Genomic DNA, 16,895 nt, shown 5'->3' with positions numbered 1-16,895 from the left:
GTTGACCAAGGCCTGCAGGCAAGGCCAAGTGGCCTTGCCCCTAAAAGGATGAGATTCCAGGCCTGGTGTGGGTGTGTGTGTGCATGTGCATCATTGATTGTCTCTCCACACACTGTACCTTGCCATTCGCCCCTATTATTATTTAACACAGCCTGTACGACATACGAATTAACGGCAGGCACCCTTGTCATTTGTTATACTCTGAAGGCTAATCCACTGATTCATGGCGGTACAGCTCAGTAATAATAAAAATCACACCGTCACTCATTATTTAGCCTGATGAATGTTCACAAAGGGAATGGCATCCCTCCATTTGTATAGCAAGTGTCATCAATTATTTCTTGGGAGCATTCGACAGTATTTTAAGGCCCCGCCGGTGTAGGAAAGAATGACAGGTCCCATATTTGTGACTTGGTCATCATGTTCTGGCCCGTCACTGCCAGTGAAGGAATGTCCCTGGCTCTGTCACTCCTAATCTCTCTCTGATGAGTGTGATGTGTGACTGCCTCTTACTGGCGTCCCGCGACACGTTAACAAAGCATACTAAATAAGAGACAACTCTTGTCAGCAGAGCAAACGCGCGGATGCCTAATATGGTGCCACAGATAGGGACATACGGCAGTGTGATCTATGGGGTTTGTGTGTGTTTGTGCACGTAGTCAGTGTCCTCGCTAGTGCATACAGAATGTGTGTACAGTATAGTGTGTGTGTAACTGTACTGTATTTGTGCTTTTGCATGCATGCATTAGAGCGTGCATGCATGCATGCAGAATGTGTGTCCTCGTGTGTATGAGATTATTTGTGCCATTGAGCATCTGTGTGTGTGTGTGTGTGTGTGTGAGTGAGTGCGTGTGTGTGTGTGCGCGTGTGTGTGTGTGTGTATGTGTGTGTGTGCGCGTGTGTGTGTGTGTGTGTGCGTGTGCGTGGGGGGCTGGGTGGTGCTTATGGTTAGTGTCCAGGACAGGAGAATGTCCAGCAGCAAGCTAATGGAAGCTATGTGTTGTATTTCAAACACATCTCCAGTCCAATAGTAAACGCTTGACATGCGGGCAGTGCACTTCACTGTGTTCCCATCAGTACACTCCACTGCTCTTTCATCTGACCAAAGGACATGCTTCATTTACTCTCAGATATCTGCCGACTAGGAGTCGCCATGGAGAAAAGCAGCAAAACAATGATTAACCTTTGTCGTGTCTTTAAACTTGACCCACAGGGTGTGCTTGGGTATAGAGTTTTGGCTGATGTGCATGCACTTACTGTACAGTACAAGACAAGCCAGACCTATGGTGTAGCACTGTAGCTCATACTGCATACCAATGCCTTTCAGTCATTTTAATGCTTTGAAAGTGAACATGCGAAACGTTAGAACAGACTCAAGGGATACTTTGTTAGCGCTCCGAACACCATCATAATAAATTGTCATGGCAGCTTGGTTTCAACTGAAACAGACTTCCTCTTCCTCTTCAAAATAAAAGCCACTTGTGATTAGTCAACACTATTTTTATTTCTAAGTCTACTTACAGGACATAGGCAGCCGCAGACATTTGTAGTGCGTAACACCAGAGGCGCGGCGGACGCAGCCGGTGTGTGGTGGCCGGATTTGTACCTTTTAAAAGTAAAAATAGCAGAATTACAAGTTCACCACATGTCACAACGTGATGAGTTGCGAGCTAGTACGTTGTCGTTATTTTTGAACATGTTTTATGGCTTAAGTGTTAGATAAGGGTGAATAAAATAAACAGGAGTGCACAATAAACAGGAGTGCACTCGTATTGCGCAAGTGATCAAACAAAATGAAGCGGTCATTGACCGCTTCATTTTGTTTGATCACTTGCGCAATACGAGTACAAATCCGGTCACTATAGGTTGCATAATTTGGCGCTACAGATCTTGTCAAATTATACCTGAGGCATGGCAAGCAGCATGAGTGCATGCTATTTAAACACACCGGAAATAAAGTATGTGAATGGAAAACTCCTGCTGTCTGTTCCCATACTGAGCCCTAGCTACAGTTGGATTGTAAGGGATGGTTTATGGAATACTCGCTTTTTGTTAAGCCTAATTTATACTGTGCGAGACAAGCCATGGCCCATGGCTCACACTATGAGCTATGAGCCATGACTTGTCTCACGCTGTATAAATTAGGCTTCAGGGTCTGGCCCCATCACCTACTCCTCCACATGACATGCAATGTCATCGCTGTCTAGGCAACATGCAAGATATTCCCTTGTATCCCAGCCCCACCTCAATATCTCTGCATGCCTCTTCCAATTAATGCTTGCATAAGAAGTAACTTTTTTTTGAGGACTTTGTATAAGTTCTCTATTTAAATTGTTACTTTAGCCTACTTTTAATTTATTTATACAGCAAGTAAAACACAACAAACTAGAAAAAGTGCCCTTCTGGGCACAGGTCTCCACCAGGATAGGAATGTAGGACATGGCATGACTATGGAGATCATGTGTACCGATTTGCGTGAAATTTGGATAAAATCTGAAGGAGTAATAATAGAAAATGTGTTTTACATATGTCGGCCTCCTGGTGGCGCTATAAAGAGCAGATGTGAAAAATTCCAGGCAAAGGTTTTTCCTTGGCCTCTAGGGAGTTGGCATACAAAGTTATCCACAGATCCGTGCAGATAGAGGTAAAAACACTTTTCGGCCAGTTATAGCGCCACCTTGAGGCTGAGTTGAAATTGTTCATGTGGCCTTTCGTCCTCGGCCTAGTAGGAATGTGGGTGCACAATTTCACGGAAATCACGCGATGTGTTCATGATTTGCAGCATTTTGTTTGAAAGTGAGCATTCCTGTGAACTTTGGAAGCCAATCTTAACCAATAAGGATGGAGTCTGAGAAATGTGAAAGACCGGTTTCGTTGAATGGCTCTAGAGAGACTGTGTACCAATTTGCGTGATGTTTGGACAAAATCTGTAGGTGTACTGTGCAAAAACTTGTTTTGCACAAAGCGGCCTCCTGGTGGCGCTATAACAGGCCGTTCTGGAAAGTTTGGGGCAGAGGTTCATCGCTGGCATCCAGGGAGTGTGTGTGCAAAATTTGGCATCGACCGGGTTAACGGTGGCCGAGATTAGCTGCTCACGGACGGACGGACGGACACACACACACACACACACACGGACGGACGGACGGACGGACGGAGTGCAAAACATACTCTCTCCCCATGCCTTCGGCCTGGTGGAGACAACTAAGAGGCAGACGGGCATACGTACGGTTGGCAGTCCTACACTTTTCATGTCCAGCTGGAAATAATTCCTCGTTGGATTACGAAATGGGGAGTAATTGGAAGCAAGTATTCTTCTGTGAAGCAGTCGGACCAGCACATCCCAGTGCAAACTAATATTGTCTCAGATGACATCATGCCTTTTTTAATCTCTTCGTATAGCCATGTCACAATTTTCATTCCTCCTCCTTTTTGAGTACCTGTGAGTGTGACCTATTGTTGTTGCACTTTTGTTTATTTCCATGTGTCCCTATAGATCACAGCTTTGATTCACTGTACTCACATGTATTTTTTGTGGCTTTCGCCTTTATTTTATATTTTTTATAGAGAGACAGACAGACAGTAGGCTGACAGGAAATGGGGGAGAGAGATGGGGGAGTGACATGCAGTAAAGGCCGTCGGGATCTGGAGTCGAACCCACGGCACACTGCCAGACTCGGGCTTCCGGCCAAGGTGCCTGGACCGCTGAGCCCACGGCCCAGGCCTGAATTCCTCAATTTGATGGTGAAATTGGGCAGTAAGGGGGCAAGAACAGTGTAGGCTACATCTGCCGACATGCGTGGGCGGTTAAGACTCACCCGTGGCTTCCACGTGCAGTTATATAGGTTAGGGTTTGGGGTAGGGTGTCAGACTATTGTATGTCGGACTGTTAGTAAGTCGGACCAAAGATATGCACCCACTTGATAGGAGGTGGAGGTAAGAGGATTGGAGGTGTGGTCCTGCTCCTGAACTTCTGCTATAGGACCTGTGCAGTATTGGGGGGACAGAGGGACAGGGACTAAAGGGTGACATTGTGACGGAGAAGCAGACTAATATTGGAACACAAGATGATATTGTCTCCACCAGGCCGAAGGCCTAGGGGGAGAGTATGTTTTGCACTCCGTCCGTCCTTCCGTCAGATAGATAGATAGATCTTTATTTGTCATTGCAACGTGTACAACGAAATTAAAAGTGCCAACCAATCAGTGCATCATATCACAAAACAACATACTGTACAAGCTAAAACAAAAACACACATGACTTCTTGTTATTGCACAACCCCAGCAGCACTAATGCACAAACATGTCATTTCAGCTGTTATCGCACAACAAACCCTTATTGTACTTAAGATAGCAGAGAAACTAAAAAGTGTCGCAGCAACAGATCATTTTTTAGCAGCATTGAGTGCAACTACCGCTGTGGGATAGAAGCTGTTGCTGAATCTGTTGGTCTTGGACTTGATCACTCTGTACCGTCTGCCTGATGGCAACAGTTCAAACAGTGAGTGAGCGGGGTGGGAAGTGTCTTTTATAATGTTCAGAGTTTTTTTATGACAGCGTGGGGAGAGGGCAGCCAACGATCTTCTGTGCCGTATTTATGACCCCCTGGAGCTTTTTCCTCTGCGCCACTGTACAGCTGGTGTACCACACACATATGCAGTACGTTAGTATGCTCTCTATGGAGCACCGATAGAAGGACACCAGCAGTCTCTGTGTGATGTTGTTCCCCCTGAGCACCCTCAGGAAGTAGAGTCTCTGCTGGGCCTTCTTCAGCAGCTCAGAGGTGTTCGTGCTTCAGGTCAAGCCCTCCTCCATGTGGACTCCCAGAAAACGGCAGGAGGACACCCTCTCCACACAGTCCCCATTAATGAACAGGGGTGGAATGACTGTTTTCTTCCTCCTGTAGTCTATGACCAGCTCCTGGGTCTTGGATGTGTTCAAGAGCAGGTTGTTCTCTCTGCACCAGTCCGTCAGCTGCACCACCTCATCCCTGTAGGCTGACTCATCTCCCTTGGAGATGAGCCCTACTACTGTGGTGTCATCCGCGAACTTCACCATGGTGTTGCTGCGGTGGGCGGGGGTGCATTGGTGTGTGTAGAGGGTGTAGAGCAGCGGACTCAGCACACAGCCCTGTGGGGAGCCGGTACTGAGGCTGAGGGACGTAGACATGTGCTGTCCCACTCTCACCCTCTGACTGCGACCAGACAGGAAGCTTTTAATCCAGATGCAGGTGTTGTGTGGAAAACCCAGTTCCCCCAGTACATCCACCAGTCTGTGGGGGAGGATGGTGTTAAAAGCAGAGCTAAAGTCCACAAAGAGCATCCGCGCGTAGCTCCCCTGCTGCTCCAGGTGGGACAGTGCAGCATGGAGGGCTGTGGCCACGGCGTCCTCTGTGGATCTATTGGCCCTGTAAGCGAACTGGTGGGGGTCAAAGCCACGGGGCAGGAGTGATGTGATGTGACCCCGGACCAGCTTCTCAAAGCACTTCATCACCACTGGTGTGAGTGTGACTGGCCGGTAGTCATTTAGACTGGAGATGTTGCGCTTCTTGGGCAGGGGGACTATGGTGGAGGATTTCAGACAGAGTGGGACAGTGGACTGGGCAAGGGACTGGTTGAAGATCCTGGTGAAGACCCCAGCCAGCTGGTCCGCGCAGTCCTTCAGTACACGTCCAGTGACGCCGTCAGGACCCGCAGCCTTCCTCGGGTTGATGGCCCGCAGCGTGCGCCTCACCACGTGCTCCTCCACTGTGAAGGTGAAGCTGCTGTGAACCGTGGGGTGTGACGTTGCTGCCTCCGGTGGCTCTGCCTCGAAGCGGGCAAAGAAGGTGTTTAGCTCCTCTGCCAACGAGACGTCACCCTCGACAGCTCCGACGGTAGTCCTGTAGTTGGTAAGCTGCTGGACTCCCTGCCACACCTGCCTGCTGTTGTTGCTGTCCAGATGGTCCTCGATCTTCCTCCTGTAGTCAGCCTTGGCCTCTCTGATGCCTCTCCTCAGGTTCGTTCGGGCTGTGCTGTAGTTAGCCCTACCCTCAGACCTGTAGGCGGTGTTCCTCTCCTTCAGAAGCCGCTGGACCTCCCGGGTCATCCAGGGCTTCTGGTTGGGGTAGACCCGGATGCGTTTGTCCACTGTGACATTGTCTGTGCAATTTTTAATATAGCACAGAACACTGTCTGTGAACACATTCAGGTCCTGGTGTTCAAAAACATTCCAGTTGGTCCTGTCGAAGCAGTCCTGCAGCTGCTCAGAGGCATCCTCAGGCCAAGTTTTGACAGTTTTTGTGATGGTGGGGGCAGTTTTCCTTAGGGGGGCATATGCAGGAATTAAAAGCAGGGACATATGGTCAGACTTGCCCAGGTGCGGTAGTTGTTTTGCCCTGTAGCCAAGTTTGATGTTAGAGTAGACCTTGTCCAGAGTGTTAGCTCCTCTCGTAGCACATTTAACATGCTGGTGGAATTTGGGGAGTGCTGCTTTCAAATCCGCCTGGTTAAAGTCCCCCGCTACGATGTGTACAGCGTCAGGATGTCTGCTCATCTTTTGTCCGTGTGTCCTTCCGTCCGTCCGTGTGTGTGTGTGTGTGTCCGTCCTTCCGTCCGTCCGTTATCAGCTAATCTCCGGCACCGTTGGCACGATCCATGCCAAACCTTGCACACACACTCCCTGGATGCCAACGATGAACCTCTGCCCCAAATATTCCTCAACGGCCTGTTATAGCGCCACCAGGAGGCCACAACCTGACCTGCCCTGGTGGAGACCTGTGCCGATTGGCACTTTATCTAGTTTCCCCTGCTCTGCACAGGGACATTCAACCATGGCTCTTTGTCCTGTGACATTTCGGGCCCAAATCCCCTTATGTTTAGTTCTTGATTGAATCCAGGCTGTACAGCTGCGCCAACGTCTCCAGACAGTACTCTCTGTAACAGAAAGGTCTCTCTGTGCGGTGTAACTCAAAACAAAGGTTGACTAAAACCATTCCTTTACTAAATATATGATAATAAAATATTTAAATTAGCCTATCTACAAGCTCACACTGCATCATATTCATATCTTCACACGTTGGGAGCTTGTACATCTGCTATTTTTTTTTTACTGTGGACCACCAGTGCCGCAAATATAAAAGCAGCTGGTAATAATATGACTATGTCATCAATTCTTGTTTTTACTTTAAATGTATCCCACGATTGTGCAACCCATTTATTCACCCAGTGTCAATTATCTAATATAATCCTGACAGGGGGGAGTTTCCCCAGCTGGACGTAGCGCATGGAAGGAACACGTTATTCCAACCAGTTCCTTCCCCCTGCATGTTTTTTGTGAGGGTACCTATACCTACCCTATGTGACACGGGGAGAACATGCAAACGCCACACAGAAATGACAGACACATTCAGTCCAAACTGCCAGATAGACACCCCCTCACTCCCAGACACCCTGAGAATGGGGACACATTTGTCTGAATGCATCTATATGAGGAAGAGCCAAAAGGACACAATCTGCTGCCATTACTGTACTTCGAGTATAGTACGATTTACTTACCCAAATTTGTCAAAGCAAAGATCAATTGTTTCTTTCCAAACGTGCAGTACATTCCACGCATACAGTACATGGGCTTTAAAAGTCTGGTGTAGCCCGGCTGGTATACCAGCTCACTTGCTCTGTTAACGGCCATTGGTTTGTTATGATCTGGAGTTTCATTCTAAAGGTCGACTGCAGACTGGACGCATTTTTCGAACAACGGCGGAAAAATGCTGCTAAAAATCCGAGATGCTATATAGAAGGACAAGACCTGAAAAGGTCAAGTCTTCTTTTAGCATCTGTATTCTGTTTGAGTTCCATCTCAGCCTCTGTATTGAATGAACTGAATGTTCTCTCTTTGTAAACACTTAAATCCTGCTCCTGTGGTTTTTACTTTTTGTCTGTACTGGACTGGTTCCTATTAGAATAATGTTTGCCTGTGTTGGACATAACTCGAGAACCGTTCACCCCAAATGCGACACACACGTTCCACACCCCCGCAGGGAGTGCAGTGCCTGGTGTCGAATCGGTCGGACCCACGGTTGTCCAGAACCGCCACAAAAGGCCTCTGCCTGCGATCTGGACAGCGCCCCTGCCCAGGCTCCATAATGGAGCTGGCCTGTTCTGAAATCACAACATTCCATATTTGGGCATGCCTGACACAGAACTCCATATAGGAATAAAGTGACACAGAGAGACAGATACAGAAATCTCCATATATGGGCATAAAATGGACACAAACATATGGGTGGAACGGGTACTCTGACATGGGTACAACGGGACACAGAACTCCATATATAGGAATAAAGGGACAGAGAGACAGATACAGAAATCTCCATAATTATATTGACATGGGTACAATGGGTTGCTATTGCATAGCTGGGTGGGGCATGGATCTCCAACTTCCATTGTTACGAAGACTCCAGCTTGCGTGCGTGTGTGCATGTGTGGTGCATGTGTGTATGCGAGGGCATGATTAGCCGCTGGTTACCGTGGCTACAGACAGAAAGTGTAACCAGGGCACAGCTATGTCTCGCCAAAATTGAGTCAACACAGAGACTCTCGTTGTCATTCACCTTGACCCTCCCTGTCTGCAGCACAGACAGACAGAGGGGTCGTCTTGTTGTCATTCACCTTGACCCACACAGAGGGTGACCCTCACTGACCCTCACTGTCTGCAGCACAGACAGACAGAGGGGTCGTCGTGTGTTTGGAATGTGTCCCAAGTGTTGAATGAAGATCATCTGGACATGTTGTTTTTTTTGTTGTCTCCGCATCATTAAGAAGGAGGACTACCCTTAGCAATAATCCATGATGGAAATCAATTGAAAAATGATGGCATGGTAAATGGTAAATGGTAAATGTAAATGTGTGTGTGTGTGTGTGTGTGTGTGTGTGTGTGTGTGTGTGTGTGTGTGTGTGCGCTTGTGTGCGTGTGCGTGCGTGCGTGCATGTGCGTGTGCGTGCGTGTGCGTGCGTGTGCGTGCGTGTGTGGTTGATGTGATTTGCTCGTTCATCTGTTTGGACAGTGAAAGATAATGTAGCCGGAGAAGAGATGGATTTTACCCAGGGGAAGAAGAACAGATAGAGAGAGGTGAAAGAGAGAAGGACGAGAGAGAGAGAGATGGGTGGGTGTGTGGGGTATTCACATGTGTGTGAGTTCATAGGGTTTATACTTTAAAGTATGAAATACTGTGCACAGCTCAATCTCATTGCTTTCCTAACCCTTCCTAACCGAACCTGCAGACCATAAAAATGTAATTACAGTCTCTCAGTGATTAAAGGACTTTTTTTTCAACCAAGGTTCATGTTTTAGGTTGTTATTAGAGAAAGTAAATGATGAGTGTTAATTTCTTTTCATTTGCTGCTTTCTTTTGTTTTAACGATTTTAGCCATTTTCTTGGCAGGGCGGCGGCCCGCGGGGGCATTCGAACAAATATGTCTTCTTTTTTCTTACATAAATGTACGGCAATTTCTTTATTATTATTTACTATAGTCCTACTAGACCCCAGGAAATTACATCTGGCCACAAAAGATCACGGGATCTATTGAATGTGAAGAGGGAGGTAGTAGGTACTGTGTGTCGTGCATCGTTTGTCACCTCGACCATCACATTCATTGAATCCCGTGATCTTTTGTCCAGGCAAAGTTAAACAGTTAAAAAAGGGATTGCTTACACACAGAACAAGAACAAAGTTAGTGAAAGCGAACGCTCAATTACAAAACTTCAGCCTCAAACATGCTACTAATAAGAACATTCTCAGCCTCACATTTTGCAGACATTACACACAGTGTTATGCATAACACTATAAACCCATTTTTCAAAGATCTAACATTAGCCATTTCAAAGCACACTGCCTTTAAATGACCAATTATGAAACCAATCATGCTGTACACAGTGTACACAGTTTAAGTTTTTAACTTAAAGTAAAAGTATCAATACTGCAATGTAGAAATACTCTTACAATTAAAAGCCTGGTATTCAAAATTCACTTGAATAAAAGTACAAAAGTATTGGTATCAAATTGTACCAAAAGTACTCATTAAGCAGAATGTCCTATTTAAAGTTTTCAAATAAAGATCTACAAGCTCACAATGTGTTGCATCGCTTGTAGATCTGCTATTTTCAAATGGCCAAAATATATAGTACATATAGGGCTGAAATGGTTAATGTAATGTTTTTGTATTCTACAAAGTAGTACAAATACCTCTAAATTATACTTAAATACAGTACTTAAGTAAATATACGTTAGTTACTTCACACCACTGCAGACACATTGGTGCTTAATAATTGTAAACTCACCAGTAAAAGCGCTCTAAAAAAAAAAGACAAAAAAAAGGCAACAGGCTAGTGTGCCTGAGGCTAGAAGACTGTTAGTTATATTATTCGGGAGAGAAACAGACTGCAGTGCAAGGATTCCAGAGACAGTGCAAGGACTCGCCATTCATGATTCTTCCCTTGCGGCTTGCGGTCTTGTGAGAGAGAGAGAGAGAACATAGCCTGTGTGATCTGAACGCTGTACTCTGGTCAGATCCAGCTTAGTTGAAAAGATGTCTTTATCTTTTGACATAATTTATTCAGTTTGTGTCTCCACAAGTATTATTATTATTTTAATCTTTGTGAATGCATGCATGAGTAATTGACTGCATATAATAATATTTTCCTCATTGTGCAGCACTGGTCTTGGTCTTGTGACAATTTGAAACATATTATGTTAAAAGTGTTTTAGATTGAGCAGTGTTAACAATGTGTGCGCCATACGTCGATTTTTTATTGATTGATTTATTAACAGTTTGCAGAATTACAGTACATTTCAAGTACAACTCAATACAAAAACTGTTAACAGTGAGTGGACGACACCATAAAGCATTACACTTGTTTACAATAGGGCCCACCATTTTCAATTCATCAAAACATTTAGAGACGTACGAATATACACAACTATTATAGTCAAAAGGAAATCATCATAGGAGGTAAAAAGGGAAAAGAAACATATACAGTGAGGGGGAACAGGGGTGGGTGGGGGATTCAGATTTTACGGGGGCCAGTTTCGAATTGCAGCCGTCCTTTCCTATTTTTGAAATAAATGATTATAAAGCTTTGAATAGTGGTGAAGTGGTACTGTATCTGTGTCTGTCAACTCTCGTTTTTATCTTCCACTGGGACCACACAGAGCACGTAATGGTACAATCTCCCCGGCTCAGTTCCAGCTAGAGAGCTGTGCTGCATAATCTTCTTCATCTGTTTTCCTGCTCAATACATTAAAGGCTAAATTGCTTAGAAATAAGCTTTATATCTGGAGACCCTAATTTGTCATGTAATCTCAAATATTTTCAAAAGCTGAGAAAATAGCCCACAGCTCACAGGGCCAAGTTTAGACCCCTGGTGGACACCGGTCAACAAAGCACATTGGATTTAAGTGGTTAATAATCTTAGTAGGTCCAGGAGTAGGGTTGTCCCGATCCAATCACGTGATCGGAAATCTGGGCCGATCATGTCATATTCCAGTTTTTGGTCGGAATCGCAAAGAAATTTGATCGGAAACATCCCTTGTATCAATAATTAAATCCATATCATGATATTAGACTGGATATTGTCTGTGATTTTAGATATTGTACTATTGTGATATTGCACAAGTGTTCTATAATTTATTTTTTTATTTTTTATTTACCCAGGGAAGTAGCTGAGCACAGGTGCTCATTTTCAGCAACGCCCTGCACATAGAAACACACAGACAGACACACACGCACACACATTAAAACCTGGGAGCTGACCAGTACAACCACAGTCTTATACTGTTGGCCACTAAGCAGCTCCAGGGGGAGCAGTTGGGGGTTCAGTGCCTTGCTCAAGGGCACTTCAGCAGTGTTGGGTGAGTGATGACAATCACTTCCCCACCCAGAGTTTTCCTGCCCGTCTGGGGAATTGAACCGGCAACCTTTCGGCAACAAGGGCGCTCCTCTAACCCTTAGGCAACCGCTGCCCCAAAATCAAATCAAAATCAAATGATCAGAATAGAATAATCGGGAGCAAAAAAAAAACATGATCGGGACATCCCTACAAGGAGCATTTAGAACAGCATGAGAATTGAGAACGCCTGACATTGACAAGGTATATCATGGGATATGAATGAGCATCATTGCATCCTTCAAATGACTGCTCCTGTGGCTGTCTGTCTCATCCTGGACACATCATCGTCAAATGACTGCTCATCTAGCTGTCTCATCCTGGACACATCATCATCATCGTCTGCAAACTGTCACACTGTCAAGGCCCTTACAGATAGAAAGCATCGTTGATGATGCTGTCAGCTGTCGGGGGGCTTTTAGAGAGAATGACATTGAGTCATTGAGACATTTTGTTTCGCCCTTAGAAAAAGGGTTCAATAAAGCATACCATTAGAGACTATTCAGAAAGTTTGTATTGGAAAATATTAAAGACATTGCAAGTTACAAAATAAAAAAACGTGCACTCTGTCGGCAGAATAATGAAAAAAAAAAAAAAAAAAAAAAAAAAGCTTTGGAGTTGTGTTCACTGAATCCGTTCTCTTTGTTTGAGCTCACGTATCTAGCGTGATGTTTTGGATCCGCTGTGGATTAAAATGGTCACAGTCTCATAAGTCTCCTTATAGGAGAGCGGGAAGTGAACTTGTTGAGCCAGGGTGCTCTGAAGGCTAAGTTCAACCGAGACTAATGTGAATGACAACAATTCTATACTTGTTTTGGAGTGGAGCCAAATAACACTCTCGTCTGCAGTGGGGAGCTATTAAGGCCTGCCACGATGTTATGCATGCAAATCATGTACACAAACATTCCCTCTTTTGGTTGCCATTTCTTCCTGAATGGCCTTGCGTGCTCTCATCACGCAGGCTAATGTTCACTGTGGCAGCACAGTGGAAAGTAGGCCAGTAGAGCGTACCCAGACCAGTGTGATTGGATGCATGCTGTATTGCAGATAATATCTTCATTACTGTAATTCAACTAGTGATTACTCAAAATAGGGGGGAAATCATTTAATACTGCTGTAATCCACCAATTACAGGGAGGCATACTTTGGTCCGACGGACCATTGGTTCGAAGGAGCATTGGTCCGACTCGGGGTCAGGTTTAGGTGTGCTGGCCCGTGCTCGCGGTTATGGTTAGGGTGAGGGTTTGGGGTAGGTAGTCGATGGGACCAATGGATGGGACCTATGCCCCCTCGGACAAAAGGCATGCACTCCCAATTACAATCAGAGATTGTTGTTCCTTGCTTGTAATAAATAAGTAGAAATAAACATACCTGGGGTTTGATTTGTAATAACAACAGGAGGGGGGGGGTATCATTTTATTAATACAGAACCCAGCGGTAGAGTTGTCAACGGGCCTGAAAATTATAGCCCGGCCCTGGTATGAACGGCAGCTGGAGGGTGCGTGAGTACCAGGAAAGTATTAATAGACAATTAGACAATTTGTCTACCAGTCTAACTGCATTTCACTGTTTTTAAAAGGAGAACAAGGGGCATCTTGTATGAAACAATTCAAGGCTTATGTTGGGACAGGATTATAGGCTAGTTCATTCATGGGTCACCAATGTGACCAATGTTGTCTGGATTTCTCCTTTAAACCTTATCATTCTTCTTTGCATGACACATAGCTCACATTGCATCACACCCGGGGTTAACGTGAATAACAGTACATCTTTAAATAAATGTTAAATTGTCATATCAGTCTACGTTTCCCAAAAGGAAACCCATGTACCTACTAGGATGTATCAAAAGCAGAGGCATGGATCCATCCCCCTCCAGCAAACCTAACCTTGTTCCTTGTTTATCAGCCTGATGGTAGAGTGTCAGTAGCAGCGTTTCTTCCTATCTGATTAAAATAAACCCGATTGAAGGTTTTGGATCAAGTGTTTACATGTGGCACGATCACTTTAAGGCCCTCATTTATCAACCGTGCGTACGCCAAAATATGGGTGCACGCCGAAATTAACGAAATTTTCGGCTTTTACCATTTCCGCCAAAGCTTGAAATTGAACTTGACAAAGTTCAAAACTCACGTCTGGTCGGGAGCTGTCGTACGCTTTGTCCTCACCTGTTTTTCTGTCGTAGAACAGCGGAGCAGCATTGTTTGACCAGCTGAGAGGCTGTCACAGGCATCTAAACATATGTTTTCACTCCTAAAATGTATAAAACTAATAATAGCCTACATGTGAAAAAAATATATTTTGTAAAGGCATGTCATATGAAATTGGTAGGATATTACCAAGTGTGCAAGCTTATTAAAATTGTGCAATTAAAAACAATGCTTTAAGCCAGGGGTCCCCAAACTACGGTCCGCGGGCCGTATACGGCCCGCCATGTCATTTTATGTGGCCCGCCCGCCTGCCTTTTCTTTTTTTTTAATAGCCAAAATATAGGATTTTATTTTGATTCTTCATTAGCACTGGATGAGAGCACGGACGTGCAGGACACACACAGCGCAGCTGCTCATTTTTATTAGTGGAGTTAGCGCAAACTTTGAGATGTGCGAGGAGCTGGCAGCCCTCCAAAGTCTCAAAGGGACTACATCACGACTGACGGGGCTCCTAGTATGGTGGGCGCGTCTCGGGGTCTAATAGGACGCATGAAAGGGAAAATGAAAGAACGTGGTCTCACCGCCCCGCCCACTGACCACCCAGAGAGGGTTATTTGGTTATTATTTATTTCATAAATAGTGTTATTATATATTTCCTGACTTTATTTTCTCTGTGAAGAACCCAGAGAGGGCTATTTGGTTATTATTTATTTCACAAATAGTGTTGTGTATTTCCTGACTTTTTTCTGTGAAGAAGTACGTGCACTATGCAGCCCTGTAGTGCTGCATGTACAGTACAAGCACTATGCAGCCCTGTAGTGCTGCATGTACAGTACATGCACTATGCAGACCTGTAGTGCTGCATGTACAGTACATGCACTATGCAGACCTGTAGTGCTGCATGTACAGTACATGCACTATGCAGACCTGTAGTGCTGCATGTACAGTACGTGCACTATGCAGACCTGTAGTGCTGCATGTACAGTACATGCACTATGCAGCCCTGTAGTGCTGCATGTACAGTACAAGCACTATGCAGCCCTGTAGTGCTGCATGTACAGTACATGCACTATGCAGACCTGTAGTGCTGCATGTACAGTACGTGCACTATGCAGACCTGTAGTGCTGCATGTACAGTACGTGCACTGGTTATTAATATTTGGTTATGTGTGGCTTTCTGGAGAAAAAAAAATGTTTACGTTTAGGCACCCCTGCGATCATCACACTTTTTCTGTTACAAACGGACCCCGGCCCCCATCAGAGAAGGGAAAAGTTACGTGGCCCTCACAGGAAAAAGTTTGGGGACCCCTGCTTTAAGCCATTTAAATAGTGTTTTGCATGAGCGCATACCGGTAGCCCCCCCCCCCCCGACCCCCCCTCCTAACTTAATTCCATGACTGGATCGAGAGGCATTTGCACTGCAGTGCTGCAGCTTTAGATTTTCTTTTCGTAGATAAGTAAGACTGGGACCGAGGCTATGCAGCTATAGTCAAGTCTACCAACCAACTGCAATCTACAGCCATGTCTTTCTCGCGTTACGTCTCGTCCTTTTAATTAAGGATAAACCCGACGCGCTCGAATGCCAATAAATGTGACATGCCGAAGTCGAGGCAGCGCAAAGTGGGGACCGCTTCTTTTTTTTTGTCATATGGAAAATCACGGGGTGCCAACTTCACTTCCTAAACTTTAGACTGCATAAGGAGGCAATCTAATATACAGTGAGTAATGTCATAAACGTGCATGCAGGTCAGTGACAGAGACAGACAGAACAGGAGCGGAGGAAAACAGCATTTGTCACGGGCTGTGCGTGTCCAAACTCATTCCAATGACGTCGTGAGCAATGTTATTTAATTAATGCTTCACATAATCACAGGTTCAGGTTTTCGTTCACTAATCTTGTTGTATATTAAATTAATAAACATTTTAATAATTGCATATACAACTAACACACAGTGACAGTTGCTTGCAAGTTGCATGTGCGTGCGTCTGTGTGTGTGTGTGTATGAGAGGGGGGTGAGGCGGTCAGCAAGTCAAGGAAGGCTTGACTTGACTCATGTAACTATGGTTTCCAAGGTCGTACTGCAGTTGTTCATGTCGCAAAAACGAGGACGAGGCTTATTTCATAGGGCGTGCCAGATAGATTTCAGCCGTCACATTTATTAACGTCGGAACGAAATTAAGGAAGGATCAGCTGTTTGCGATCCCTTTATAAATGCCGTGGCGACGTGGGTGTACTACGAAACCTACACTCAAATTTGAGGCATATTTTACACTCAATTGATAAATGAGGGCCTAAATCAGGTTAGCTGTGTGTATAATGAAATCAGACCCATCTGAACAGAGTGGTGATGTACTGTACTCGTTCTGTACTCGTACTGTACTCGTACTGTACTGATACTGTACTCGTACTCGTACTGTACTGATACTGTACTGTACACATGTGCGACTGCGTAGATTTGGTATAATGAAGATTTATCATCCGTCTCTGCAGGCCTAATCACTACAGCATACAGTACATCTAAAAAAATGCAATAAACGTTTGCCTCTTGTCAGCAACACCTGCTGGTTGACTGTGTCTGTTTAGCAATGGTACAGCATGGTAGAGCCTTCAGACGTCGGAGTTGATTGATTTCCTGCAGCTTAATTTGTGGCTAGTAATTAATTCCCCTTATGGTCTGAGTCGTGACTCGTCTTTATACTATTTATTATTAATTCAGCTTTCACATTTTACCCTCAATTTACCTTCCTGCAATGGAAAGAATATATTAAATGTATATCTATATACAATGAAAAATATTAAGAGTACATGGCATGCAAGCCATTTAAAATG

The sequence above is a fragment of the Protomyctophum parallelum genome, assembly GCF_964188405.1.
Source record: "Protomyctophum parallelum genome assembly, chromosome: 16".
Classification (NCBI taxonomy): domain Eukaryota; kingdom Metazoa; phylum Chordata; class Actinopteri; order Myctophiformes; family Myctophidae; genus Protomyctophum; species Protomyctophum parallelum.
This window is presented reverse-complemented; position numbering follows the sequence as displayed.